The sequence below is a fragment of the Pleurodeles waltl genome, chromosome 4_2, assembly GCF_031143425.1.
Source record: "Pleurodeles waltl isolate 20211129_DDA chromosome 4_2, aPleWal1.hap1.20221129, whole genome shotgun sequence".
In the NCBI taxonomy this organism is placed as follows: domain Eukaryota; kingdom Metazoa; phylum Chordata; class Amphibia; order Caudata; family Salamandridae; genus Pleurodeles; species Pleurodeles waltl.
Window position 1 is genome coordinate 478,553,203 of NC_090443.1, and position 27,526 is coordinate 478,580,728.

Here is a 27,526-nt window from a genome sequence, read left to right on the forward strand (position 1 = left end):
TGTTGGCGGACTATAAGGAATGTTTTTCTGCAAAGCCTTCATCGGTTCAACAACCAATACTTCCATCTATGCCAACAACTCCCCAGTTTCAGCAGACGCATCTACACCTCCGACAAGACCACAGCATTCTGTGATTTCTACATCAATGCATCAAGTCTCCTCCGATGAGGTTGTGGAGGAAGGCAGAATACAGATTTGGAATGACGAGTGGGATGGTTCTATCATACCAGCACCTGCATCTCCTACGGCACCTGTGGTAGAGTCCCCACCTGAGGATATAGGTGGCTTCCATAACTTGCTTAAGCGAGCAGCCACACAATTTGATCTTTCGATGCCCGCAACTCAGCAGGACTGCTTCCTTTACGATTTTAAAGAACACCACAGAAAGACGGTCAGGGCTATACCCATAATAGACCATGTTTGGAGCCAGGGCTTGAAAATAATGCAGAATCCAGCAACAGTCCCTGTAGTGCTGCTGAAGCTGGACAAAAAATATAAACCCACGGGTGATGCTCCTGCTTGCCTCTCAGGTCACCCGAAGCCTGACTCTGTGATTTCTCAAGCCGCCCAACGTCGCTCCAGAAACCCCTTCACACTGTTGATCACACCGCCGGATAATGAGGGGAGATGCTTAGATAATATCGGCAAGCGTTTTTCCTCAATGTCCGCTATTGTAGTAAGGGCAGATAATTCCCTTGCTCTACTTGGCAGATATGATCAACAGCTCTGGTCAGACATTTCTCAATCCTTGGAAGAGCTTTCGGAGGGTACCAAAACAGAAGCAAAAAAGGTGCTCATGGAGGGTCAACAATCTTCAACAGAGATGATTGTGCGCTTGATATAGCAGCAATGGGCTTCAGATTACTCGCCGGGTCAGCTGCTTTGAGGCGTCAAGTTTGGCTCAAAGCCACCAACTTTCGTCCAGAAGTGCAGACAAAGATTCTGGATCTTCCATATGACGAAGAAGCACTTTTTGGGAAACAGGTTGACGACTCTCTGCAAACTATTAAATCGGATACAGAGGCGGCAAGATCATTGGGCACTCTACAATATAGGAAAGTGCCATTTTGTGGTGCCAGGGGCAGAGGTCAGCCTTCCTTTCGCGGAGGATATCAACATTATAAGTATCCATCCTACTTCTCCGCATTCTAGCCTTCTAGACCGCAATACCAGCCGAGGCAACCACCTCCCACGGCTTACACCAGGCCCTACCACAAGAACAAGTTGGGGTGACAATCAGAGTCTGCACGTAGGCAATGACTTCCTACCCCCACGTCCTCTGCACTCTTCTACAAATTTTCACGTAATATTGAACAATCCTATCCAACGCTGGCGACAAATAACGAAAGACAAATGGGTGCGGGATGTAATCCGTTTCGGGCACCTGTTAGAATTCATTCAGATTCCTCCATCAATGCCTCCATCCCAGACTCAACAAAAACCTCTTCGTCTGCTCCGCTTGGAGGTAGCGACACTGCCAAAGAAAGGGGCCATAGAGGCCGTTCCATATTCCCAGAGAGGGAAGGGTTTCTACTCCAGCTTCTTTTTGTTATCCGAAAGAAATCTCGCTTATTGAGGCCAATACTGGATTTGCGACGGCTGAACAAGTACCTCAAGAAGCAGACATTTTGCATGGTCACCCTGCAAGACGTCCTTCAGCTTTTAAATAGAGCAGACTACGTGGCCTCTCTAGACCTTCAGGACGGGTACTTTCACATTTCCATTTATCTTCTACACAGAAAGTACCTGTGGTCAGCGGAAAACACTTCCAGTTCAAGGTCCTCCCCTTTGGGCTACGCTCAGCATCATGAAACTTCACCAAATGTCTGGCACCAGTGGCAGCCTACCTAAGGAGAAAGAAACATCAGGTTTTTCCTTATCTAGACAACTGGCCAGTGAAAGCTCCAGATGTCCAGTCAGTATGAAATTCAGTCAGGGCGAGACTGCACCTTTTCAAGGACTTAGGCCTAACACTAAACAAGGAAAAATCATTCCTTCAACTGTCCACTCAGTTAGACTTCCTAGGGGCTATTTTAGACATGCAACAGGCCAAAGGCTATCCAGCGCTGGACAGACAGACAAGACTAATCTCCCTAGGAAGGTGATTCCAAAGAAAAAAGTGTCTTTCATTTCGGCAGGACAAGTCCTTACTAGGCATGATGTCGTCATGCATAAGCCTCATTCCATACTGTTGGCTGCGCATGGGTCCAATTAAAAAATAACTTGACAAACAGTGGACGCAGGTGCGAGGATCCTTCGAGGACACAGTCCTCATAACACCACACATGGGCCACTCGCTCGAATGGTGAACAATTCCCGAGAACATTTCAAAAGGTCTCAGCTTCTTGGCACGGATTCCTCCAATGATTGTAACAACGGACGAATCACTCACCGGATGGGGTGCATGCCTGCAGGACCTTCAGGTGAGTGGCAAGTGGCCCCCTTCTCACCATCTTTTCCACTTAAACCTTCTCGAGCTGAGAGCGGTCTATTATGCCTTGCAAGCCTGCCTTCTGAGGATACTGGGGTCAGCAGTGCTTGTCAGAACAGACAATACCACCACAGTGCACTACCTCAACAAACAAGGAGGAACACGTTCCCGCCTACTCTTACGAGAAGCGCAAACCATCTGGAAATGGTGCATTCACCACTCAATCCACATAACAGCGGACCATGTCCCAGGCCTACAAAATACCATCGCAGATTCATTAAGCAGTTCAGCAACATCCTCCCACGAGTGGGAATTAGACCAGCAGACGTTAGACTGAATATTCGGCCAGTGGGGAAAAACGAATATGGACCTATTTGCATCCTCCCAGAATGCCAAATGCCAACATTATGTAAGTTGGCATCACCAACAGTTGTCATGGGGTAGTGGGATGCATTATCGATCAGATGGTCAGGGATCTATGCGCACACTTTTCCTCCAATTCCCTCTCCTCGCAAGGGTGATCAGGAAGATGAAGTCAGAACCCTGCCAGATGATCTTGATAGCTCCAGCGTGGCCTCTTCAACCATGGTACTCGGAGTTACTTCTCCTGTCTGCTTGTCCACCCATCAGAATCAGACCAATTCCGGAGCTGCTTGCCATCAACAAGGGCAAGTGAGACACCCGGATCCCAAGTCTGAGTTTGTGCGCATGGCTCCTGAATTCAACGAATTCGGACATTTAGATCTACCAGCTGAGTGCAGGGAAGTGCTAGCTACAGTACGTGCAGCTAGCACCACCAAATCATACTGCCTAATGTGAAAACAATTTTGTTTGTGGTGTGAAACCCGGAATGTACACCCTCTCTCCTCCGCACCAGAGGTGGTGTTGCCATACTTATTGCAGCTGGCACGTTCTGCCCTTGCCCATTCCTCAATTAGGGTCCATTTGGCAGCTATCTCCAGATCCAGGAGGATACCAGGTAAACTGTCCTTATGTTCTCAGAGATTAGTCAAACAATTCTTGAAGGGTCTCTTCAGATCCTTTCCTTCAGTAAAACCTCCACTTCTGGCATGGCAACTTAACGTCGTCCTTGGCCAGCTCATGAAGGAGCCCTCTGAGCCTATCCACGGGGTGGACATCAAGTACCTCACTTGGTAGGTGGCTCTCCTCCTTGCCCTTACCTTGGCACGCAGAGTTAGTGAAATTCAAGCTTTCACTATAGAAGAACCTTTTTTGCAGTTCAAACAAGATAGTGATTCTACGCACCAATCCCAAGTTCATTCCTAAGGTGCCTTCGGAATTCCATGTCAACGAACCAGTGGTGCTAAAAATGTTTTTCCCAAACCCACAAACTACTGCAGAAAGGACCCTGCATTCTCTAACCCTTAAGAGGTGCATACAATTCTGTCTGGACAGAAGAAAGTCATTCCGGTATTCCAATCAGTTATTTATAGCTTTCAGTGCCGCTAGGAAAGGACACTGTGACAAAACAGACTATTTCCTGTTGGATTAGAGAGACAATAATCTTCTGCCATCAGAAAGCAGGTAGACCATTGCAAACAAGTGTGAGAGCGCATTCTACCAGAGCTATAGCTGCATCCTGTGCGCTGTTTACTGGTGTGTCAATTCAAGACATCTGTCAGGCTGCGACATGAAGGACAACTCACACCTTCACGCAGCATTACTTCTTGGACACAGAGTCACTTCGGGATGCAGCTGTCGGACAAGCGGTCCTTAGAAATCTGTTCCAATGAAGGTGAGCTAAACGATTACTTCCCTCCATCTGCTTATTTTGCATTATCTCACATTTTCTTTTAAAGTAATTCTGTAGATCGTAAACTAAGTGTATGTACATATTGTCATGCCGGTTCGCATTTCAGAGTACTGTGTTGCTATCTGCATGTCGAAAATGTGTTATTCACTGCTTACTATTCTGATTCAAGCATGTGAATCTATGAAAGTTCCAATAATGGAGTAAGGAACAAGTTACTTACCTGTGACTGTAGTTCTCCAGTATTAGAAACTTTCATAGATTCACATGCGACCCACCCACCTTCCCTGGGGAGCTCACTTTCATTTCCTCAGTACTAGCTGTATTGCTACACTGATGCTTGGAAAATCTGAGGGAAATCAGCTCCTCACAGGAGTGTTCTGGAGGGTGGTGTGAGCTGATTGGTTGTCTTTTAGGTTTGTTTCTTTTTTTTGTTAAGTTACTTAATTAGAGGCCTAGGGTCTTTAGAGCTTTATATGCATTTGAGCATGGCTTTTTTGTATTACACCGGGGACTCCCATCTTGACGACGGGGAATGATTCAAGCATGTGAATCTATAAAAGTTTCCAATACTGGAGAACTACAGTTACAGGTAAGTAACTTGTTTCTTCCTACTGTTTTGCTTCCAAATTCTCCTCTTAGTTCATCCTCACAGTACCAAGGACTGTACATGCAATGTAATCTGGCTCAAGTGCATCGGTTCTCTTGTTCTATATGCACCAAATTCTTCTGGTCAAAACTGTATGCTGACAAACTGTCCTTCTACTTTTCCACTTAGGATGGATCTTAATGTATTGAACTCCACCAATTGTTGCTGAGCGAATGATGGCTAATGTATCTAAAGTTAAAAACCTAAAAGTAATATCACTGAACGTAAAGGGTCTAAATCACCCAATTAAGCATAACAAATAGAAAATTAGCTTTTTAAACAAAAGGCAGATCTTATACCGCTGCAAGAAACTAAAATTGGCCACAAAATAGCTAACTCACTTAACAACAAATGGACCAGTGCAGTCCTATATTCACCTGCTAGAAGTAAAAAGAATGGGGTAATAACTATTGATTCAAAGAGCTCTAACCTTACTCTAGTGTCTCAATCATCTGACAATGCTGGTAGTATAGTATTTATGAAACTCAGCCAGAATGGTAAATACATTCACCTCCTCAACATCTATGGTCTGAATGCTGACGTTCCAGACTTTGGGGACTCCATGAGTGATATCTTTGAAAATATACCTACAGATGAACTAATGATAGTGGGAAGTGATTTCAATCCTCCCCTAGACTTGGTTCTGGATAGACAATATAAACCACCACCCCTTCCCTCGAAATCCCACAAAGCCATACTTAATCTTTGTACTAGATTTCACATGAAGGATTGCTGAATATTACAACAACCTGATACTAAAGACTATGCCTTCTTCTCTTTTCCAGATTCACATACTCGATAATTGACTACTTACTCATTTCGAGCACTCACATCCACCTTATTGACCAGTCTAACATATTAGCTCCTCTAGTCTTGGACCACTCCTGTATATCCCTAACAATCATAGGAATTAACCCAAAATAGTAATATTTGGTGTTTCAACGGTGAATCAATTAAGGATGACACCGACAAGGCACACTTTGAGAAGGAAGTTCTTAACTATATCAAAGAAAACTCCTCCCCTGATATTCAGAAAGAAACTTTCTGGGACGCATTAAAATAGACTGTCAGAGGCTCATTAATAGAAGTTCAGGCTAAATTAACAAAGCACATAATAGAAAAATAAGCTCCTTGGAAAATGATATTAAAACTCTTGAATCTCTCCACATGTTGAATCTCGACCCAGCACTCTTACTCTTCTAATGGATAAAAAATATGAACACAATAAACTATTGAATGAGAAGGCGGGGTCTGGATTAGCAAATCTAAAAGTCCCAGACTACGTGAGTCTAGTAGAGCAGGGAAACTGCTAGCCTCATAGCTAAAACATAAACAAAACCAAAAGCAGATTAGCTCCATTAAGGATAAAACGAATAATATTCCAGCTGATCCCAAAAAGATCTTAGATGTTTTCAAAGAGTTTTATGACTCTTTATACAGTGTTAACTCTCCATTTTCACCTGAATCCTGCAGATCCTATTTAGATAAACTCGATCACCCTCAACTGTCCCCTGAAGATAGAGAAAAAGTCAACTCTCCAAAAAGTGCAGATGAAATATTAATAGTGATTAAATCCCTTAAAGCGAACAAAGCCCCCGGACTGGCAAATTTGTTGACAAGATGTTTGCCCACACACTCCTCGCTACATTATTGGGGCTCTCATTTTGCAGACACTGGTGCTGCTTCGGGAACAGCTAGTGAGGCTATACAGTAGTAATCCCCAAAGATGGAAAATACAGTTTGATCTCTCTAAGTAATCTAGACACAAAGATATATGCCAAAATCTTATCTAAATGCCTACAATTTCTCCTTCCTAGATTGTTTGGTGGTTCACAACTGGACTTTATGAAAGGCTGAATGTCTATTGACAACACAAGCTAGCTTTGCCACATACTAGAAAGAGCAAAAATTACTTCAGACAGTGTGGCCATCACACTTGATAATGAAAAAACATTTGATAACGTTGCTGGATCTTTATTAAGAAAATGTTGTCAAAATTCAACCTCAGTGAAAACTTTATCAAAATGGTTATGGCCCTCTATAGTCATCCCAACACTAGAGTGAGATGAGGTGGCCTTCTCTCGGCATCCTTCAAAGTGGATAAGGGAACTAAACAGGGATGCCCTCTTTCCCCATCTTGCTTATTCTTACACTAGAACCACTCCTCCAAAATATCCGGCATAATAAGTGCATATCCGAGGTCAGTTTCAAGGATACAACAGTGAAGGTGGTGGGGTACGCAAATAATATCTTGATTTACATAACGTTTGCTCATCGATCGATGCACTCATTCCTATGAATGAGGATTATGCTCAGGTTACGGGATATAGTGTTAACATAGAAGTCTGATGTGAAAATACTAAATGACATCTGCTCCAAATAAGTTGTAGGTGGGTCTGGCCTGGCATGGCAGACTGTTTATTTTAAACATTTAGGTATGGAATTTGGCTTAGACTTAATGGCCTTCTTACAACACAAGGAGTAACTAAGGCTGAAAAAAGATCAAACACCCCTTGAATCCTGGAACCCTAAATGTATTACTTGGCGGAGACGCACCTAAACTATAAAATTACACCAATAGTAAATTACTTATATCCGTGCTCCCATTCTCCCTTTCTGATGACTTCCACCACAGGCTAGATAAACTCTTAAACATATTTATCTGGCAAAATAAACATATAAACAAAGGATATCGGTCAAAAAGCTTTGCCTCCCTTCTTCCCTTGGTGGTCTAAACCTCAAACTTCCAGTCATACCAAATGGCTTCTATGGCTAAACAGGGCTCTATGTGGTTTCATCCTCCACAGGAGTATAGTCCTGCCTGTCTTCTAGTGGAAGAAGCACTTCTTGAGGATCGTCACCCCATTATGTTACTTTCCACTAAACTTAAACTCTCTATCCCACGTAGACAAGTTTCCCAGGCCACCAAACAGGCCTTGTTGAAACTAGACAAAAACCTAGGAGGTTCTGATCAGTCTCTCTAACCTGGTCTCCTTATGTAGCAATATGCAGTTCGATTAACTGGTCTACATGGACTGCTAAAGCGATCCACTTTTTTTTTTAGCACAAGTGGACCTGAAAAGTTACCCACGCTCTTTTAGAGAATTGCAGATTCAATTTATCCTTGATAACACAGACTTTTATGACTTCCTTAAACTCAGGTCGTGTGTTTCTAAGGCCAACCTGTTCTACCAAAAGCCCTGCCTTCCTAAATTGATTGCAGTTGCCAAGGGACAGTCACCAGGTCTCAAGGTACTAGAAACTACTCCAACCAAATTCTTCTTGATTAAACTGAGGTATACTCAAAAAATTGGACCTGAATACCTCACTGACCCAAGAGCATTGGATGCTGATTTGGAAATTGGTGGTATCCCATAAAATCATACCTGCACTCTCTCAAATCAAGTTCTGGCTACTTCATAGAATATTTTGGACCCCCCTCCCACCCTCAAAAGGTTGGCCTGAGAGATGAGTCAACTTGTTGGAATTGTAATAAAGATAATGGCCATTTGTCCCATTTACTCTTTACTTGCTCCATCCTGGGACAAAGTTTTTGCGTTCCTCTCCTCATTATTTGGCTTTCGGATTAAACGTGAGTTCCAGTCCATCATTAGAACATTGGAATGTTGGCAGCTCGATTGAAAAAAAAAAAATTGAGTGCTCCGGGCTTCTACTGGACGGTAAAAGCCTGCAGCGCCAACATTCCAATCTTCTTTGTTCACAGCAGCAGCTGCGAACAAAGCCTCACGGAGCCTGAGGGGATTTTAATCCCCTCGGACTCTGTGAGGACTTTGTTTTATTTAGGAGAACATTCTGCCGTCTAATGGCAGAATGTTTTAATAGCCTTAGAACCCGCCGTAGCGGCTCGGGCCTTTAACGCGGGAGCGGGCCTTTAATAGCCGGTAGAGCCCGCTACGGCAGGTTCTAAGGCTATATTATGGGTTTTGTCGACCCTCCCATACAGTCCCAATCAGACGCATTACTTATAGACATTTTATTAATAGTAGCTTGTAAATGCATACTTTCCAATTGGAAAGACACTACATCCACCTTCTTTAAATCCTGGCTGAATTGGGTCACAAATATTAGGGACGCTGATAATATTGTTCTACAACACTCCCCCTGGAAACCCCAACATAGACAATTATGGAACAGGATTGACACCTACTTTGCTACTACTAAATCCCCATGAACATACAATGGATGATCATCTCTCTTCTCCTGCAGGACCTTATGACAGTTCCTTAACAGTATATATTGATCTGTGCATGCTGTTCTAGGTATTACTTGTAAATAGTGCCTTTTAATTGTCTCCTTTGTACCTGATAGGTTTTGTAAATAACTATATCTATTACTTACATTTCTTTCAGATGCCGTCTTCCTCTTTTAACTGACATTTTGTAGACTTTATGGGTGCATACACTTTCCTATAGTCCTCTTCGACTACTTCACAGGGATCAATGTAATTTGTTTGATTTCTTTCTACACTCTGTGCATTTTTGAACTTGTATAGAACATTCACGTAGGTATGCTTCTTTTGTATTTCCTTGTTTCTTTCCTTTCGTGAGATTGTTTTATGTTTTCTACATGCAAACATTTCAATAAAACTTGTTGAAATAAAAAAAAAAAAAAGAAAATGGCCGGAAGTCAAGATGTGAGAGTAAGAGAACGTTACATATATGGTGACTCATTACTCTTAGACCATTAGTTCTTTTCCATTATCAACTGCTTTTTCCTAACGCTTCAGCCATTTGCCATACAGACAGCAATTTGCTCATTTTTACATACGCAACTGGTAACCGTTAACAACCATTCAGCGGGGGTATGGCTATTTACAGAAATACCACATGCCTAGTACTAGGCGTGCAAAGCTCTGACTGAAAAGCTTAAGGAGTAGCTTTGGTCCTACCACTAGGTGACATGTTACTTGCATGTTGAAAGAAAGAGACCCTGTGGATGAGGTGTAAAGGAGTCACCATAAAGATAACATCCCATTTCACACACCACAAGCTCAATCGGTTTTTGGTGCTCATTATAAACTAATGCTCATATTCAAAGTCAGAATGAACAAGCATTTGCAATGCAACGGGTCTCGCGTTTGCTCATGTTAGAGCTGATCGCGTTGTAAACTCCTCACCCGACTTTTCATCTATCGGCAAAAGTGCTTTTATGTACGTAACCCGAAAAAGTGAAATTAACTGTGTAAAGCGCTCGACTTCTGCCAAGCAAAATCGCGCTAGGAAAATAGAGAAAAAGTAGTCCACGAGTCGGATAGAAAACAGCGGGCCTTGCATGTTTTCTGTACTTGGTCGCTGCGCTCGAGGAGGGCAAACCACCGGAAAAGGCATGACGTGTGCATGCCTTCCACGTATGAAAGCAAGCAGCTTTTACTAGGCAAGCCCACGAACCAATGAAACACACTGACGTGACATCGACAAGGCTCCGAGCCCTTTTCTAATAACTAAAGCGTCTCGCTGCGATACGCATGCGCGAGTGCATGCAATGAAGGCTCGACATTAAAAAGCAGTTGTAGGTTTGCAACAAGATGGGTCAGTCAGAGAAATGAAGCTAGAAATCCTCAACATTTTATCTGCAGGGCCTTTGGTTTGTTAGCATTCATTTGATTGCAGATGTATTTTTTGTAACGCTTTAGACCCCTGACAAGGTGTCAAAGCGATTTTGGTGTTGGCGAGCCTGTCATTCCATATAATTCGGACCATTAATGAGAGCGAAGGGATGTGAGGTAGTGAGAAGTGCGCCCTCCTGCTAAGGGACGGCTTCAGTGCAGGTGGCGCCCTGTGCGATGGTCCTCTTTGGTGCCCCCACACCATGACCACCTCCTCGGATTCCCTCACTACCACCATGCAAATGTGCCCCTCATCTCCCATACCTGCCCCCCCTTTCACTTCGTTCATTTGATTTAAAGCGCTTGTAAAGCCTGGCTTCACTGATTCACTCAGCTACCCACATAAAATATAGTTTTGATCTTTGCAGCAGGCAGATTAACCCTATAACTACTTTATGGCAAGTCAAAGCTGCCCTAGACAGAACTCTCTCCCTAGCAGCAATTACAGGAGGTATCTTGACATTTGAATTGTTTCCTGAAGGCTGAACGCACAAGGAACTTTTCAGCAGGTGCTTTTAAATCGCAGGTTTCATGAATTGCTAAACAGCGCCCCCTGAGGTCAGCGCCCGCCAATCCAGTTCAGCACCCGGCGCAGTCGCACCGCTCGCACCACCCTAATGATGACCCTGCTCATGCTAGTCTCAATATGTCATTAACCACAAACCAAGTCAGTGACAAAAAAAAAAGATTAGGTACCAAATTTTTAACCAATGTACTCGCGTCTCATTTCCTGTATGAACCCTTTCTCCATTGCGCTTTGAAAGCCATCAACATCCTGCATGCTGGGAGTTGTGGGCTTCCAACATGGTAAAAAGCATTGCTAGCAGTCAGGGGATTCAGAGTGCGGTTGGTTAAAAAATCAAGAATGGCTGAATGTGAACCTCTGTGAAACGTATTAGCAGCTACTGCAGCAAGCATCAACAAAACCAAATGTTGGGTTTTTCTTTGAAACGTTTCAGGAGCTTTACTATCACACAGGGCAAATTAAGAAGCTTCCGATTATTTTTTTTGTTTTTTTGTTTTGCAGTTGTGTGTAGTGCAAACTCGACCCAAAGATATTAGAGCACTTTACAGGGGCACCAATTACATTACAGAAGGACACGTTCCTTTTTCTTGGCACAGAGAGATTAAAGGCTTGATTTAGAGTTTAGCGAATTGGTTACTCCAACACAAACGTGACAAATAGCCCATCCATCATATTACGAATTCCATAGGCTATTATGGAATCGTAATATGACGAGACATTTGTCAAATTTGTGATTTAGTAACCATATCCACCAAACTCTAAATCAGGCCCTAATTGATTTGCCCAGAATATGGGGATATTGAGTCAACCTGGAGGCTCGAACCTGGTTGGCAAGTTCCAAAGTCAGCAGCTCCTATCCAAATGGATGTACATGCCCACTTTGTACATGAGCTGTGCAGCATTGATGTGTGGTCAGTTTTTTATAGTGCAAGTGGTAGGGAGAGACTTCGACGTTCCCTTCTACATTCAGCTTTAGAGACATGTTTTATTTGGTACCCATAAGTATGCATGTGAACACCCACAATTAAGTGCTTTTAAACCATCTGCTGAGTACTTCCAAGGCTTTAATGCTGTCTGGCCCATCCTGCAATTGCCCTGCTAGCGCATGTGGAACAGTTAACAAGCATTGACAGAGCCAGTAGGTCTCACCAATGAAAGGGCAATTTGCTTTGTCAATGTGTTGTAGCCAGGTTGTACACCAGTGTGGCTGCTGTTCGGCATGACTAAAAGTTAGTGACATAGAGGAGAGTGGCGTAGAATGAAATATACCTGGTATAGTAGTGCATTGCCATTACAGAGAACACATTTTCAATTGAGCTGACCATTACATTTGCACAGGCCTACAGTTTTTCTAATACAACTGTACAGCGCATAAATACTAATTTGTGGAAATGGCATCGCCTATTGCATTGATTTGGTCTAATAAAATATTTGTTTCAACCTCATTGCAGAATTTTAAAAAATGTGCTTAATTTGTCCTTTCCTAATTCTGATATATTCTGAAATATTTGCACAGTTCATTTACAGATATTTAAATTTTGTTGTGACATAGGAAAGGCCTTCATTTTCACACCCCCAGATCGTCAGATAATTTCTCTCACTTTTAAAGCCAGAGAAAGAAAATTAAACAGCAACCTCCCTCAGAAGACAGAGCATGTCATTTGACCTCTTACTTTGAATACACAGCAAATGTGACAAGTTGAGAACAAAATTCAAAGGCCTATTTATAGAACGTGAGCACTCGTGGAAGAATACAGCAAACATGCTATGCTCCACGAGAGGGACAAAAACATAGTGGACAACCTAAAACAAAGCCAGCAAATTGAAAGTAAGCAAATATGAGTTACAAATCATAAAGCCAATGGTAAGCAATGGTGGGATGTATTCCTGGGTCAACCTTTAGAATAGCTTTGAATTAAAATTTGTCATCATTATGCAAGATGAAAAAATTACCGGGCAAGGGGACATGGGCTTCACTTGATTCTGAAGTACTGCCAGTAGCCACTAGATGTCGCTGTTTCGCTAGCATATTGTTCAACTGCAGCAAAGGCAACTGAGCCACACCCGCACACATCCTAAACACACAAACTTACCTATATACATAATATAGGAAGAATGAATTCAATGTGTATTAAATAAAAATAAAAACACCACCCACTAACACTCTGAGCCGTCCCTCTCCCCTCAACATTTGGAATCAACTAAGGTACATTTAGAAAAGTGGATCAAGGTAGTTCCATTTTACAATCTACTAGCATTGGAGTGGAGACATTTTTAAGCAGATGAAAGTGTAAATACCATAACGTGCCAGCTAAAAAAAAATCGGGAACCTCCCGCCTCAGTTAGCGGTGTTGTCACTGGATGTGCATTTCGATGGGTAAAATATAGGCAGCAACAGCAAAGGGCCCATTCTAGGGTGCGCCTTAGAAGCCTAGGCGCACACTAGAATGGGCAGCTGCAGACCACGCTGCCTTGACAAAATGGCAAGTTTCATCAAACATATCGAAATACAAACCACACATACAACCTCAAACAGCAGCAGGGCAAGATTCACGCTCAAAGCGCATGTAAATTGAATATAATGCATGCACATCTGTTAGCACAGAGATGGGCGAGGGGCCCTTGAATTCAATACGCGCAAGAGTAATATGGATGAATTGTTTTGAAAGCTATCCCAAATGAGGGTGAAACTTTGATCAGACACAGATCAGGACAGAGGGGGTGACAAGTGATGATAGCGATCTCATATTCTGGTCTGGAGTTTACCTTTGTAGGGTCATCTTGGGAAACGTGTCTATCGATTTTCGGAAGGCTTAATTAGTGTTGAGCTCCCTTTGCAAGCGATTCAGTGTGCATTTGGTTTAATCTGTTACCTGTATGATGCAGGTTCTGTATTCTATTAGAGTAAAACCTTATATTTTGCCGGTTAGCTCTGATTAGCAGGGTTTCTGTATTTGTTTTGATTCAGTTTGAGTTGCTGCTTGCATATCCATATGTGTTTTGGAAAAGCATTCCTTTCGATGATTGACAGAGGTGCTGCTATTGAAACTTAAATGCCAGTGTCATTCGTAAATTGCTAATAAGGTAGGCCCAAAGTGTACATATTCTCCAACAGGTTCAAGATTCAGGCTTCTACGACCTCAAAAAGTTGATTAATAGGGTGTTAGAATTTATGATTTCTTTTCACTATACTGAAGAACTATCCCACCGATGCTAAAACGAGAGGGGAGGCTGTAAAGCAAAATGTTTCGCTGAACCTAATCGTCTTCGAGCACTGCTAACAAATCAAGTAGGGCTGACTGGTAAGCAAGTTTCATTTTTGTGCGACATAAAGAAAACATCATCAATAATGTTTACAGAGGCTGTTTCTATATCCTGCCCTGACTGAAATTTTGATTGGTGGTTATTTAGGAGGTTGTTTTCTTGGAAAATATATTTTTGGCTTTTTGGTACTTTTGCAGCGAATGGAACACAGCTGGTGGGTCGACAGTTTTTGTTGCTGTTGGTTGTAGTTTAGGGGCTTTTTTGAGATCCGTGATGACTATTCGTTCCTTAAGAGGTGTTCAGTATTCCTAGTTCTTTTTGTATTTGTCTCCCCAAGCAGGAACGGTATGCCCAGATGTTGGTCACATGCTCGCTATACCAACGGATTTAGCCTAGCCTGGCTGATGAGGGATGGTACCCCGAAAACCAGTCCCAGGATGCTTGTTTCTGGTCCAAGGAGGACCTGGCCTGGCATTCTGGCTGGACTGTTCCCATGGGGAGCAGGTTCAAGACTGATTTGCATTTGGCTGGGTCCAAACTGGAATGGCATGGCATGGAATGCAAAAAAAATCTCTTTAACCCAGATCTGTGATGGGAGGTGAATGCTTGATTTGTTCCGCATTCTGGCCATTATCTGTTCTTTTTGCTCTTACAAAGAAATGTCACCATGTGACGAGGGGGGGGGGGTTGGGTCTTATGCCAAGAGCTACCCAGAGACCCTCTGCCTTCCACAAACTTCCTGCCCGCTCACCCCAAAGTAAATCCTGCACCAACTCCCCCATTGGCCCATCTCCCCAAAAACAAATGGTCACTGAGGCAGCCATCTATGTCCTGGGGTATTCTTGCACTCTTTAATGGGCATCGGCTCCTTACAGCCTCTTAAAGCAAGCAGGAAAGCTACTTCGTGTAGTGGTTTCCAGCTAGTGTTTCCTGCCATTGTGCGATTTTGGCTCCTTACCGGGTGATCGTGTGAATGGAGTTGAAATTGTGTGAAACACGTGGCATTGTGAGTTGGCATGTCTGGAGTTATATTCCGCAGTTATGTTTGCAGTGGTTGGTGGATTAGTTGTTGCAGAGTAGAAGTTAAGATGGATTTTACTTTGATTTGTATTAATTATATGCTCAGTACTGTGTTTTATGTGAGTGAGGCTGTTAGTAAAGCACTTCTTGTAGGAGAGGTGGTACTGTTATCTGTGTATTTCTTGGATTCTAGATATGTGATTCTGATATAGGAAGTGAGATACTTTTTGTTGTCATGCAGATGTGAGAAAGGGTCCTATTCAGATTGGAATGATGTAGAAGAGGGACTGTTTAAAGTGGAAAAAATACAACTTAGTGATTTTTTCATTTTTTTTTTTTTTTTTTTTTAATCGCAGACACCTTAAAATACCAGTCCTGGCAGTATATGGACATGTGTGTATATCTATCAATCATATATCTGTCATCTATTTATATAGATAGTTATAGCCAAACACATGCACGTACATGTTCGCTTAGAATGTTTAAATCTTTGTTGTTGTTTAATATTTGTGTGTGTATGTATATATATATATATATATATATATATATAATATCCCAGTTGCGGTCACCACTGGGTAGTCCTAGTTAGGTTAACTATTCCACAGGCAAAGCGTTTTTTGTGTTACTAATACGTTTGCCCCCGTTTGATGAATCTGTACAAAACTTTTCAAAAAGGTTCTACTTTTTAACTAGTTTGTGCATGGAAAATTTTGAGGTGAACTGTCAAGTAGGGGCTGAGGGGCAAAAGGGGGGGGTCCCAAAATGCAAAATCCCCATGCATTTTCCACAGACTTCTTTAAGAAGGGCTAAAGCTAAAAATTTATGAATGGAATTACATCACTTTTAGCAGGAAGCTAAATGTTGGTCCGCAGATTGTGCTCTTTTTGATTTGGTGTAAAACCTTTCAGTAGTTTTCTTGAAATTAAGGTTGAAAAATATTTGTGTATCTGGACATCTGGGTCAGTAAGATGCTCGAGACTCTTGCGAGGGCACCAATTTAAAAATAGAGCATTCTGATTGGCACAGGGAGCTTTATCTTTCCTTGGGCCAATTCGCACCTATAGGACTAAGCACTCCGATTGGCTGCCAGCAACTTGAGCAAAATGTTGCTGGCAGCTATTACAGGGCTCCGGGACTTAGTTCCCTGTCCTGAAGTTTGGAAAAAAATGATATAAGGGGAAGGGTAGGGACAACCTAACCCCAAGACTCTACTGGGGAGGGCAGAGCCCCCCTCCAAGAGGCAGAACCTTATTGTTAAATTAAGGGGAGTCCCTACTCCGAGTCATTATAGGACCTGGGGAGCCCACCACAGGGGCTACATTTTATAAGGACAGGGGGCTCTGTAGCCCACACCCAAGCATTTAAAAGGCCCTAGGGACTCCATTCACCAGGCACCTATTTAAATTGAAAGGGAGGGAGGCCCACATGCCCCCCTTCCTGAACCATTCATGGCGGTGGGAACTCCATCCCTTAGGCTGGCTGACTTGCTGTCTCCTGGGGAGTCCATCCCTGAAACACATCAGTTTCACTGCCCACTTCAGCACAGGCAGGGAAACTTGTTTGCTTCCATCTGGTGGGAGCATTTTTGAAACACCAGCCAAACGGGAGCCAAACAAAGTCTGCTCCTAGCGAGTGGGAGCTTTAAAAATGCTCCTGCCATCCGAGAACAGACTTGAGATCTGTTTTCTTGCCTGCACTAATGTAGGAAGGGAAACAGATTGCTCCTGCCTGGAGGGAGTAGCATAACTGGCTGCTCCCTCCAGGCAGGAGCAATGCCCGCTCCTGCAACAGTTGAGGAGCTGGCTGGGGCTGCAGGGGTCCTGGCTCTCCCTCACGGCCCCCAAATGTTGTGCATGGTGGGTACCACGGATGGGCACCCACCTTGACATAAAGTGAGCCCCAGGGGTTTGGGTCCCCGGAGCTGTAACAGGCTCGGAGAGGGGAGCCATGTGGGTCCCCTCCCCTTTGAATGACTTACAGCACTTGGGACTGGGATCCCCTGGGCCTGATGAGGCTTAGTGATTGTGGCCAAGCAGCCCCCTCCCTTTTACAAAAATAAAATGGCCCTGGGGAATGGGGTCCTCAAGGCTTAATGAGTCTTGGGCGGGCTGATATGACTCCGCCCCCTCACCTTAAAAAAAAAAAAAAAAAAAAATAGAAGGAAAAAAGGCAGTGGAGGATTTGGTACTAGGGCCTAATGAGGCTCTGAGAGGGGGACCACATAGCTTCCCTCCCCTTTCTAAAAAAAAAAAAAAAAAAAAAAAATGACCCTGGGGGATGGGGTCCCTATGGCCTAATGGAGCTCAGGGAGAGGGGCCAAGCAGTCCCCTCCACTTTCTTATTCATTTGGCCTTGAGAGATGGGATCCCTGGGGCCTCAGAAGGTTCGGGGAGGGGGGCATTGAGGTCTCCCTCTCCTTTATTATATTTATTTATTATATTTGGCCCCAAAGGGTGGGATACCAGGGTGGTTATATGGCTTGGGGAGGGGGAGCTGCATGCCCCCTCGCATACAGTATTGACCCCAGGGGATGGGGTCCCAAGAAGGCTTGTGAAGGCTGGCAGCATGCTCCCCTCTAATGTTTCATTGTATTTGGCCCCAGGGCCTAATACGGGGCAGCACACCCCCTCTCCTTAATATATATATTTTGGCCACAAGAGTTGGGGTCCCAGGGGCTAGACTGCCAACCCTAGCGTGGCAAAGGTTGTGGGGTTGGCGACCTGCTGGAGCTTTGGCCACAGGGTGTGGCAGCAGGCTAAGCCCTGTGATGAACTCTCTGCTGTGCACGGCCCAGGGCCGTGCACAGCTTGAGGTTTGCTGCTTCTAGATGGCTACCTGAGGGTGCTGGACAGAGGGCCTGGATGCAAGGAAAGCTCTGCAGCCAACCGCACACCACAATCAAAGAAAGGCAGTGCACAATGTGAGGTTGGCTTCCTGCAGTGGTGTGGCTGCCTCCTGCTGTGTTGGCCACAAGGCCTGGCCGCAGGCAAGGTTCTGTTGTCAACCACTGCTGTGCATGGCCAAAGGCCATGCGCAGCATGGGGTTGGCTGCCTGTGTGAGGTTTGCTGCAAGTCCAGGCCGCGTGCGACAGAGGGTTGGGGTTACGTGTGGTAATAAAATATTACTGTGCACTTAAAAAGCCATCGAAATTCACTGAAAAACCCAAAGGTTAAAGTAATGTTATAGTTAGGGGAATAGGTCAGTGACAACATTAACGTTTTGAACACACAAAAAACCCCATCACCAGTTATAGTTAGCAGAGCTAATTATAACTTGTGTCCCCGTCATGCACTGCTCATGACCTCACAGATTGTTTTTTTCCTGTGTGTGTGTATATATATCTATATATATATATAGATATATATACAATGTAGATATCAATGCACACACACAAACAAAGACAGAATTAGGCATTTTAAGCAAACAGCACTGATTTTCAGTGAAAAGTGATGTGGCCAACTGTGTGTAAGAGAGCTTGGGGCGAGGCAACTGGTCATTTAAGTTGTGTTTCAGAGCATATCTTCAAAATTTTGTTCTTGAAGGCATTGTTGTTTTGTTCTACTTTGATAGCTCACTCAGGATGGACGTGTTAGTCAATTTCAGAAACTTTCTAAATCTCCTGCACGACTAGTGTGTCCCCTCTGTCACTCAAGTAGTGACTCATGGCTCCAGCACAGGGAATAAGTCCCAAAGTATGTGCTTCTTGTCAACATCAGGGCAGTGCGCGCTCTACGGGCGACTGGAGTGCAAAGACCCAGCACTTCCAAGATAACGTAATTCATGCATTTTGCTGATGTGCTGTTTAACCTTTTGCATTGCAGAGTTTAATCCTGAAGACTTATATTCAAGGTGCTTATAAATACTGTTCATTTGCAATGTATTGCTGCAGGCTTTCAGAGTGTGTCAGGGTGTGGTCCATTTCCAGGGCCTTCTAGAAGCTTCCCTGCAGCATGCCTGGGTGTGGTTTGTGGGGTGGGCCAAGACTCTATACTGTATAAGGGAGCCACCCCAGCTCCACGTGCTCACTATTCAGAGGTCCCGGTGCAGAGCAGCAGCAAATTCCTGAACCCCTGTTCCGGAGGCCTACTTTGATCTTCCAGGCCTTGCTCTTTCAATTTGTTGGCGATTCTTGATCAGGTCGGTAAGACGGAGGTCGGGCTGGGCCCCGATCCCGTCCTCGAAGTCTTTCGAGTTCTTGGCCCTAATTTGCATGACAAAACAATTTTGCTCTTGTGCGTGTGAATGTGCGCTTGGTGTTTCATGGCATTTACATGCTGACACTCAAATCGGCAAGACACATGATTCTTTGCTCATGTACAACTCTTGATATTCATTGTGCGCTACCATTTCATGGCATTTACAAGGTAGCATTCGAATCGGCAAGACGTGCGATTAATTTCTTGTGCTTAATTCATGTTATTCATTGTGTGCTACCATTTCATGGAATTCACATTGTGGCCTTTGAATCGGCAAGATGCGCAATTCATTCCTTGTGCTTAATTCATGAATATTCAGTGTGTGCTACCATTTCATGGCATTCGTAAGGTAGCATTCGAATCGGCAAAACGTGCGATTCATTTCTTGTGCTTAATTCATGATATTCATTGTGTGTTACCATTTCCTGGTATTTACGTGGTGACCTTCGAATCGGCAACACGTGCAATTCATTTCTTGTGCTGAATTCATGTTATTCATTGTGCGCTACCATTTCGTGGCATTCATATGGTGGTATTCGAATCGGCAAGACGCGCGATTCATTTCTTGTGCTTAACGCATGATGTTCATTGTGCGCTACCATTTCGTGGCATTCATATGGTGGTATTCGAATCGGCAAGACGCGCGATTCGTTTCTTGTGCCTAACTCATGTTATTCATTGTGCGCGACCATTTCATGCCATTTACAAAACTCTTGTGAAAATCAGCATTTTAAGAAACCAAAGTGCTAGAATTCTAGATGTTATATTGTACGTGCATAATAAGTCCCTTAAGTACAACTCCTATGGTGTTACAGAAAACATTCAGATGATTTCCTTGTACTCATGTAAAAGACTATGGGGGTCATTCTGACCCTGGCGGTCCAAGACCGCTAGGGCCACGGATGACTGAAGCACCGCCAACAGGCTGGCGGTGCTTCATAGCCCTACAGCCGCGGTCGGAAAACCGGGTCCGGCGGTTTCCCGACGAATTTCCCCCGGCTGGGCGAATCCTCCATGGCGGCGCTGCAAGCAGCGCCGCCATGGGGATTCTGACCCCCTTCCCGCCAGCCTGTTTCTGGCGGTTTTTACCGCCAGGAACAGGCTGGCGGGAACGGGTGTCCTGGGGGCCCCTGCACTGCCCATGCCACTGGCATGGGCAGTGCAGGGGCCCCCTAACAGGGCCCCAGTATGCTTTTCACTGTCTGCCTAGCAGACAGTGAAAAGCTGGACGGGTGCAACTGCACCCGTCGCACACCTGCAACACCGCTGGCTCCATTCGGAGCTGGCTTCAGTGTTGCAGGCCCCTTTCCCGCTGGGCCGGCGGGCGCTATATTGGCTAGCTCCCGCCGGCCCAGCGGGAAAGTCAGAATGGCCCCAGCGGTCTTTCGACTGCAGAGCGGCCATATGGCGGTTCCCGCCAGGCGGGTGGCGACCGCCGCCCGCCGGGGTCGGAATGACCCCCTATGTTTGAATTTGAAAACGTAATTCTAGAAGGTTCTTATGTTTTTAACCCATGTGTAACATTTCATTGAGAGGTTCATTGGAAAGTTGTATTAATCCTTCTTGATTCCTTCACAGGTAACCAGACATCTTGAGGCCTAGTTATTTAGTCCATGCTTAAGTTATCCATGTTTCCAGTATGACAATGCTTAGAATCATAGTCTAGTAATGATCAATATGATATAATTTTGATATTGTGTGTTTCAATCTTTTGCTTCCCACGTGTCTCCTTTCCAGCTGTTCCCTACCTAATCCCCTTTTCCCCACTTGGACTCTCTTAGACTCTGTGACATTCTAATTAGAGTATTGGAGCTGTCTTGTGGTGGATGTGTTGGGAACGTGCGCAGACCCCGAGGATCTGATCACTCTGACACTTCTGAACTGTAATTGCATCTGCTCTCATGCATGGTTAGGTTTCCTCTTACCTGGAAAACCTACAGAAAATTAGTAACAAAAAAATGAAGCATATTTGGGACTGCAGACACACTTTATCTGGAGGTGAATGAAGGGGCCCCAAGTGGGAGCTGAGCAGAGGAATGGTATTAATCCCTCTCCCAATGTAATGGGACTGGCAACTGACAGAGGAATGGCAGTATTGGCCTATTAAGGAAAAGGATGCATGCCAGTGGGCTGCACCAGCACGTATTGTGCCATCCCTAGTGACATGAGAGGCTCTGTAGTACAACTATGCAAGGTTGGGAGTAGAAATTTCAAGGAGCCCACATGCCCTGAGGGGTCTCTCCACACCTCTTCCACGTCCCTTGTACACCTCTGTTTAATCCAATATTGTCTGTGGCTTTGGCTCTCATTGTACCAATTAGGCTGCTGGATTTTGGCAGCAGCATCACCTGAATTGTGGGGAACGGAGTCCAATCCCACACCATGTGACAACTGTTGGCTTAATCCATTTCTGGCTAGCAGCACCTCATCTCTACCCAAGAGCAGGGATGATTTGTGGCAACCGGGCGCATGACATTGTGACTTCTCAGTGAAATCGTGGCAGCTCAGAACTCATCCTTTTTTCTCAGTTACATTAGTCTCACACATGCAAAGACAATAAGAGGCAGGAAATAGTTCAATAACATTTATTGAATCAGCTGTGTTTTATATAAAATAACATAAAAATGCAATAATCAGAATGATGAAACATACTGGAAGCAAAATGGTGACAAGAAAAGTGAAACACAGGAAAAGTCCCACCACACTGTCACTATGCATTATATATGTAATTCCTACCTATGAAATGCTAGAGTACAGCGTGATAAGCCCTACTCCACCCTTCAGGACCCTCTGGGAAGACATCATCCCCCATACCGGAGTATGACTGCATTGGAGAAGCCTGTTATCTATAAAGACACCACCCCCATGTGGGCCAGGGAACCTGTGGTCTCAGCGAGCACCTGTAATGAAATCAGACAGCCTGCGGTCATGGTCATCTGGCTGGAACCTCCCTCTAACCTGCATGGGAACAGGGAAATGTTTGTATAATAAAACAACTGAAGTTCTGAGAAAGTGTAACCACATAAAAATGTGTGTTTCTGTGAATGTTACTGCCGCAGTGTACCACACGTGCCAACAATCCTATCTCGCTGCAGCCTTGAGGAATACTTTTAAACCACAGAGGGTAACCCATCAACCCGAAGGGCTGGGTAGAATTCAAATGTCAAAGACAAAAATGCCCTTAAAGGTGAATAAAAACACATTCAGGCACATAATAAATATATCATAACAAACCGCATAGGTGAACATATAAAATACACTTTTATTCAATTACATATAAATATTAAAAACATATTTAAATTACTTTCCCATATAGGACAACCCATCTCAAAATCAAAAAAAACAAAGGACAAACCAAATTAGTGAAAAAAGAGTGCTCGTGATAAATAGTAACCAGAAAAAGAATAGCCAATATCCTAATTATCTAACACATAAAAAATTAATAAGAGCCGACGGTAGGGTATCCTTTTCCTGCTTTGAATCATTTCCAAATCATCAAAAGACATAGATCTCCATCTTAAGTCCTTTGGTTATACTCTATCCAGACACCAATCCCGACTGAAAATTGTGCGTCGACGTTTCGACCCTTCTCTACGCTGGGCCAAATCACTGCTCCAAACTGGGTCGTCTTCAGGACTAACTGATGGGAGTCCCCTCTAATTTCTTTCAACCCTTCACTGTTTAGGAATTCCTTCTTATCAAACGGATGAATCTTAAATTAAAGGTCAACTTGCCTAATCATATTGATTTCAAAATTCTTCCATATGTACCGCCTTAGAGCATTCCTTCCGATCAATCTCTCTGTGCGTGTGTGTTCCTACTTCAAAAGCGTCTCAAAACATTCTGCCGAGAAAAAAAAAATGAGATTAAGTTAAGTGTAGTATCCTAGAAATAAGGTTCCCAGACTATACTCCAGCTTAAAAACCTTGAATTCTAAACATGATTGTGATGTGATATCTGGAAGTTTGAAAGGTTGGCTGTGTGTGGCACTGGTCCACATCCAACCAGCTAGCACATTTCCCATGAAAAAACACAAACCATCCATAAAATACATTAAATCACAGTTTGATATGGGTTTAGATCAGTTCTGTGGGTTGTCACATGTTTAGTTACAACAAGGCAATCATGAGGTTCTCACATTAAAAATGCTGGGTTAAAAGTGGGGCAGCTCATAAGTGTAATGTGGGAAGCAGATAGCAACAGAGTTTCATGTTGCGTCAATCGGTATTTGAAAGGGTTTATGTTTTGTTGTTGAGAAGAGAGCCCACTATATGGGGCACAGCAACCTTCGTAGTGGCACTCAATACAATATTTTGAGAGGCTTAAACAAGTTGCGCAGTGGTGGCTACAGAACGAAGATAAAGGCAGCCCAGGTGCGAAGTGGTCCAAAGCGAAAGAATACAGGCTTTTTCTGATCCCAATGATCTTCCAACGGGATCCCAAGGGCAAAACCAGTACGTTCATGACAATACAGAATAAAGGACTTGGCATAATCAGAGAGTCTACAACGTGAGTTCAGGGACCAGGGCCTGTTTTGTCTATAGAAATGCATTTTAGCTTCTCTAGATCATTGCAGGGGTTCAGGGTATCTTTCCTGCCATTATCTTGCAGCTGTTTCACTACATTGGTGTAACACAGATTGTATTGTCTGTGGTACCCAACAGTACTCTAGAACATTTGTATCTCGGATACAGTCACAGGAAGTGGCAACTTATGGATGTCACCAAGTTGCTCGGATGACAGTTGGTGCTCTCTGCTGAGATTTTATGATCAAGTTATCATACTCTGGGAAGACAGAGATACAGTGTCTGCTTTGAAGCCCTTTACCCTTCTTAGCCACTTCAGTCAGAAGTCAGAGGGATTTGACTATTGGATACCACTAACCGTTTGGTTTTTACATGTCAAATGCACTTTGCAGTACTTAATGGAACCGGGTGATTTTTTTCCTTATATTAAGGAACTGGGGAGCTTAATGCTAATTGCAGGGGCGGTTCCTCCATTAGGGCAGAGGAGCGTTATCCCCCGCCAGCAGTGGCAGCTGCAAAACCTTTTCAAGAAAACAATAATAAACTGTGTTTATTATCATTTTAATGAAAAGGCATGGGGCACTGGGGGGTGACAAGCACTTGAGGGGAGTGCACAGAGCACTCCCCTCAAAGCGCATATGTGTTTGGCCGGCCGTCTACTCACATGTGCAGTAGGCTCACTCCAGTCCAGCAACACAGTTGCCGGGTTAGAGAGGGACTGCACAGCCTCCCAGTCTGCCTGGGAGTTCCTGGCTGGGCACTCCCAGCCAATCCTGACACTACTTTGGGTAGCATCTGGATTGGCCGCAAGGCAGGCTGGGAGCCTGTTCCTGAAGCTACGGGGCACAGAGGAGTGGTGCGGTGGAGGAGGTGTTTTTTAATACTTTTTTATTTAATTATTTATCGAGCCCCCTTACTAACCCCCCTGCGCGGCCCCACCCCTTCTGGTTGCCGTGAGCTGCGACTGGCTAATTGACATGAGAGAGGGTCCAATGCAAAAGGACGACGATTGTACCCTGAGAGAAAGCTAATTTCTCAAGGAAAGAAGGGTATCAGGAGCAGGAGCGGGTGGGGTGGGTCTTCATCGTTTGCATTGCTAAAATGCCCTTTGATGATGATAACTTGCTCCTGCCTTTACCATACAGTTGGTACAGTGTGGGCAGGAGTCCCGATTTTGCTTTAAATAAAGCAGGTAACCCCTGTCTGGGGCCCGTCTCCGCTACCTTGAGATTACCTATTGGGCTCCACTGGGAAAGTAATGGGTTAGTTTGCAGGTGACCCTTTTGCTCCTGACTTTTCTCTTATCGATTTAACCCCATCAAGTCGAGAGGTTGTATGTGTTTTTTAAATATGAAGTAATGTAAAATGCTGGTTAGAACACATTTGGAGGGCCCAGACAGCAGTGTACACTTTAGAGTGAAAATGTGGGGTGACCATATAGAAAACACTTCTTTTTCACTCAAATACTAGGCCTGATCATTTTACTCTAAACTTTAATCTAAAGTATTTAAGTGGAAAGTTAAAGGTATGAACCTATTACCTCCCCACGTCTAAACATGTCACTGTCTATTGTTTGACCATTAACCTGTCAAAGAATTCCGCTCTTTTTTGACACGTGCATTCCCTCCTGCAATCCCAGGATCATCTCCCAGAACATGCAAACAGGTTTGATGGAACTCATGCACACAAAGTAATTTTAAATTAACTTTTATGTGCATTTAAATGGAAAGAGGCCTTTTTCGTGTCCATCTCCATAGAAATCTAAAATATAATGGCCACATTTTTTTTAAAATACATGAATGAAGGGGGTAGATTGTCCTTATTTACCAGCAGACTCTGGCTGTTTTAGATAGGCTGCCTTGTAGTAGCTGAAGGAAAACGGGGAAATTTGCGCTCATTGTAGATTGTTTATTATGCTTGAACAACCGAACCACATGACAAGTTTTTGGTTGAGATCACAACTGTGCAACAGCCAACAAATAGAAAAACATAAATGTATCCATCAATCAACCATTATACTTGTAAAGCGTGGCTAGTCACCCGCTAAAGTCTCAAGGCGCTGGAGGCAGTAAGTGAGTGGTCGTCGATGAACAGAGGAGATCAGACGAAGAGCCAAGTTTTGAGGTCTTTTCTGAATTGCGATAGAGTGGGAGATCTTCTGAGGTGGATGGGAAGGGAGTTCCAGGTCTTGGTGGCATAGTGGGATGAAGGGTCTTCCGGCTGTGGCCTTCTGGACGCACGGGACGGTGGCAAGGACGAGGTAGGCGGAGCTGTCTGGAGGGCGTGTTTAAGTGGAGTCTGTGGTTGAGGTATGCTGGTCTGGCGTTGTGAAGGGCTTTGTTGGCGTGCGTGAGAAGTTTGAATGTAATTCTCTTGTCTATTGGAAGCCAGTACAGGTCCCTCAGTAGGGCAGAGCTGTGGCTGTGTTTCGGGGTGTTGTTGATGAGATGGGTGGAGGCGTTCTGGATGCATTGCAGGCTTTTCCATACCTTGATGGTGGTTCCGGTGTAGAGTGCATTGCCATAGTCCAGGTGGCAGCTGAATAAGGCGTGGTTGACTGTTCTTTTGGATTCGGTTGGGATCCATTTGAAGATCTTCCGAAGCATGCGCATGGTGTTGAAACAGGCAGAGGAGACTGCACTGACTTGATGGTTCATCGAGAGTGCTGAGTCCAGGATGAAGCCGAGGTTGCGGGTGTGGTCGGTGGGGGCCAGAGGCTTCAGAGAGCAGTGGGCCACCAGGAGATGTCCCAGGCTGAGGGGTTATTACCGATGACGAGGGCTTCTGTTTTTTCGGGATTTAGCTTGAGGCAGCTCTCCTTCATCCAGGTGGCAACTGCCTTCATTCCGTTGTGGAAGTTGTCTTTGGATGTGTGCAGGTCATTGGTGAGGGAGATGGTTAGCTGAGTGTCGTTGGCGTATGAGACGATGTTGAGTGCGTGGTGGCTGGTGATGGTGGCTGGGGGGTCATGTAGAGGTTGAAGAGAGTGGGGCTCAGAGAGGAGCCTTGTGGACGTCGCAGATGATCGTGGTGGCCTCTGAGTAGAAGTAGGGGGGGGGGAGTCTGACTTTTTGGGTCCTGTCGGAGAGGAAGGAGGTGATACATTCTAGTGCCTTGTCGTGGGTACTGGTGTTATGGAGATTAGTCCGTACAATGCAGTGGGAGATGGTGTCCAAGGCAGCAGACAGGTTGAGGAGGATGAGAGCCGCAATCCCACCCCCGTCTAGGAGGATGTGTATGTAGTCAGTGGGGTGTATGTCGTCAGTGGTTGCTCCGGAAGCCTGACTGTGAGGGGTCCAGGATGTTGTTGACTTCAATGTGTTTGGTGAGTTGTCGGTTGACAGCTTTTTCGATGACTTTAGCTAGGAAGGGGAGTAGGGAGATGAGTTGGAAGTTCTTGAGGTCGTCTGGGTCTGCGGTGAGTTTCTTCAGTTAGGGCTTGGTTTCGGTGTGTTTCCAGATTTCTGGGAAGGTGGCGGTTTTGAAGGAGCGGTTGATGTACCTTAGTTTGGGTGC